The following is a 4305-nucleotide window of genomic DNA, read 5'->3' on the forward strand; positions in this document are numbered from 1 at the left end:
CCTGGTTCTTTCTTACGAAGCTTGGCTTGCTTCCTTAGCTTCTTTGTCGTCTTCTCTATCTCCGAGTCAATTGGCCATAGCATACCTGTACGAAAAGATCTAGGCATAAACAATTGGTAACACCATATCCCCGGCAACGACGCCAATTTGTTAGGCATGTCAAACCTAACAAATAAAGGGGTACGATATACTCCAAAAGAATCCCACTATATTGCACTAAAAGGCAGTACAAGGCAAGCAGGGTCGATCACAGAGACACGAGATAATTAGTCTATACCACTTTGCACAAGGTACTATGGTCACCAACAGTAAAAGGGGGGGGGGGTGTTAGAATAAAATAATTAAAACAAACACTTAAAAACACAAGTAATCAACTAAACGAGTGAATTAGATTCAGATTTTGTAAGGACTCCAACTTTATGTATCACAACTTAGCAATGTGACTCAAGGATGACACAATATTCATTCTATTCTATCTAAGTTGGTACTTGAAAGTGCTAATAAGCTCTAACACTTCCCATTCACCACATTAATTAACCAAAACAAGCTCTTTGATTAACCCTAACGTTATTAACCTAATCTAAACAAGCTCTTAGAATTAGATTATAAGATTGCATGAAGCTTTATGTGAATGTTCCCAACAACACCCAATACTCCTCATAAGCTTGGGAGTGTAAAAGTGTATGAATAAGATTTACACTAAATTCATTCAATAGATATCAATTTAATGCTTGTTAGTTGTCAATTCCACAAAACAATTACGGATTTTGTAAAAGAGATAACTTGAATGACCTAACCCTAATTCAAATGACCAATAAGAATCACAATTAGAATCAAACATTCGATTGAAGCAAAAAAAAATTAATTAGATAGGAATTAAGAACAAACATCATGTTATATGATTGAAGTCACTACCAAGAAGTCAAAATATGAAATTGGAGAAACTAGGGTTCTAGCCACACATGGCTAGAATAAGATCACAAGTTTAAAAGATGGAAATGTATGCAATTACAACTTACAAATACTAGAAATAATGTTTCCAAATGATTGCTAATCAAACCCTTGCAAAAACCTTCGAAATCTCCTCTCAAAATGTGCTCTGATATGTTGTGTGTGTGTAAAAATGGCCCTTAAACCGTAATACGAAAGATAAGAAAACCTTTCAAAAGTTGGTTTCTGGGTCGAACACGGCCCGTGTTGGACATAGAGTAAATCTAACACGGCCCGTGTTCAGCAGGGTCAACAGCTCCTCTTTTTGGTCAACACGGCCCGTGTTGATTTTGCAGTGTAAATCCAACACAGCCCGTGTACCCCTCTGACTCCGAATCCAAACTTGATTTTTCCAACTTTTTTGTTCTTCGCCCGATCATCCCGAAATCTTCACCAATGCTTCCTGACACATCCCAAAGTGCGTTCCAACCTCCGGTTTACCTGAAAAAGACATAAAAGTGTGCAAATAAGGCTGTTCTAGAGATTAACATGAATATGATGAAATGCAAGACAAATGAAGAACAATTATACTAATTGATGTATGAAAGAGGACTAAAAGATGTGCAAAAAGGTGCACAAATTGCACCTAGCAGTGCCCAAGTAGGGATGGAGATTCTATCGCTATGTTTTTCGCACGAGAAAACTGATTCATCGCTGAAGCCCTCGCTAAGTTATTAGTCATCCTTTAATTAGCTAAGGAGAACATATATATATATCACTAATCCATTGCAAAGAACATTTAGCAATGGAATAGCTATAGATTCGTCCGTCTCTAAAACTCATGTTTCTAGCTGTGCTGGTCTCCAAACTCAAGTTGTATAACGCTTTACCCACTTGAATTTCGCTAATTGGCTATTTTTGGGAGTTAGTTTTGCATAAAATTGTAGTTTTTGTATTTTTCCATTGTTAGGTAGGTTTTATAATTGGATTTTTGAATTGTTTTTGTATGCTTCTTCTTCTAAAATCTCAATTTTGTAGGGGGGGGGGGGGGGGGGGTGTGTGTGTGTAGTATTTCGCTAATTGGCTATTTTTGGGAGTTAGTTTTGCATAAAATTATAGTTTTTGTATTTTTCCATTGTTAGGTAGGTTTTATAATTGGATTTTTGAATTGTTTTTGTACGCTTCTTCTTCTAAAATCTCAATTTTGTACGCACAAACGACTTCACGTAACATCGATCATTGTTCACCAACCAATTGAATACGTTACACTTAAAAAATATTTTTTAAACTTCCATACTTCCATTACAACAAGCCAACAAATATATCGACAGGACTAAAGATGATATTCAGCAATATTATAGGGAAAATTTTGTAATTACTGTGTAAAAATATCCCGCGAGTAAAACAAAATACACCCCATCTCGTCTCAAACCCTAGAGTCTATATATACATCGCCATTTCCATATCAGTCACACACAACTACAAGCTACGTATGGATGCATTGATCGAACCGTATAGCCCATTTATAGCAGTAGTATCATCGAAAAATGCACTGATCTCAAATTGCACCACCGTCGTGAATACAGCTGTTGAAGCAGAAGTGAAGCTGGCTTCACGAAACCCAAAGAAGAGGGCCGGAAGGAAGAAGTTTAGGGAGACTCGACACCCGGTTTATCGGGGAGTGAGGATGAGGGATAACGATAAGTGGGTTTGTGAGGTGAGATGGCCCAACAAGAAGTTGAGGGTGTGGCTAGGGACGCATCCAACTGCTGAAATGGCAGCCAGGGCACATGACGTCGCAGCTTACGCCTTCCGGGGCCGATCGGCGTGTTTAAATTTTGCTGACTCGGTCTGGCGCCTGCCGATCCCGAAGTCTAACAATTTACAGGATATACAAGAGGCCGCCGCAGAAGCGGCGGAGGCTTTCAGAGAAACGGAGGATGTTGTCGAGATTGTGGAAACGAAGGAGTTGCCGGAAACTCAATTTAAAGTGGATGAAGAAGATGTTATCGAGATGCAGATATATTATTGCAGCATGGCGGAGGGACTGATGGTAGCGCCTCCTCCGACGGAGGGGTATGGAAGCTATGGGGATAGCGTTGAATTTTGTGCCGACGACTTCTTATGGAGCTTTTAGATTCACTATATGCATATAAGTAAATAAATAAATAAATCGATTAATGGCTTTAACCTTTTTGTAGACAAGCCATTGAGATAACGTATAGTATGCAACAACCGTGCCTAGTAAATATATAGTATATTATAACTCAACGAAACGAATACGGATAAATCACTTCTTCAATAATTCGTTAGATATATCAGGAAGATAAAGTGTTCTAGGTTTGGTAATAAACTTATAATCGTTTTCTTAAAGAAGTACATATTCTTACTGGAAAAATGGGAAAAATGGTTGAAGATTTGTCCCGTATTAGAATTTAAACTTACATAATAATAATAATAATAATAATAATAATAATAATAATAATACATGAATAATTTCTATCACAAAGTATATATGTGAAATTAATTAAAGATGAATTGAAGTTCTGAGATATTAAACATGAATATTTTATGAATTAAAAATACATATCCTTAACATACTATATATTTATATGGGTACGGCCTCATTTTTTTATAAATCTAGCTAGTTTTACATTTTTTATATATAATAAATCCTTAATTTGAAAAAACACACATCAAAATGTAGTAAATTTAGAACATTTGCCGGAAAAATAGTCTATATGTATATTTATATTTAAAATTATATATTTATAAAGAATAATATCATTTCGTTTGAACAGCATATAGCATAATATCATTTATGAGGATAAATGTAGTAGAAGCAAAATTAATAATCTTTTACCACATTAGATTAAATATTTTTCATTTGTGTAATAACTCACAAAAAATATATATATGTAATATATATAATCTGATTATATCAATCTAAAAGAAAGGGGATTAGTTCACAATTAATGGATTAATTATATACAAATTATGAGGCTTAATGATCAAAACCATCACCTTGATTAGGCTAGTTAAATACGAGCAAATGAAAGGGTTTCGCCGGTTATAGACTTAGGCATTATATAAAGCTTGAGAAATCAAGTGAAAACCCACTGGAATTGTGAAAAGAGACGAAGAATCAAGGGAGAAATCGGGTGTGGAGGTTGTTGAAGATTTTCAGAGTTTTCTAGGAATTAAGGTATGTATATTCGATTTAAACGTGATTAAGTTGCTTGATTAGGTTTGTCTGATTCGATTATGTCTTTTGGTTCCATACCACGTTTTGTTTCAGGCCACTAGTGATGCAACTGATAAAAAAATTGAAATGTTAATTCTTGAAAATAAAAAATAAATATTGCTTACCTGTAT

The 4305-nt window shown here is 35.2% G+C and overlaps 1 pseudogene; it reads left to right on the plus strand.

Annotated features, from left to right (window-relative positions):
- Positions 1-2404: 2404 nt before the first annotated feature.
- LOC145072800 (dehydration-responsive element-binding protein 1E pseudogene) lies at positions 2405-3306 on the plus strand (annotated as a pseudogene).
- Positions 3307-4305: the final 999 nt, after the last annotated feature.

Source organism: Lactuca serriola, chromosome 9, assembly GCF_051521515.1.
Source record: "Lactuca serriola cultivar US96UC23 chromosome 9, Lser_US96UC23_V15, whole genome shotgun sequence".
In the NCBI taxonomy this organism is placed as follows: domain Eukaryota; kingdom Viridiplantae; phylum Streptophyta; class Magnoliopsida; order Asterales; family Asteraceae; genus Lactuca; species Lactuca serriola.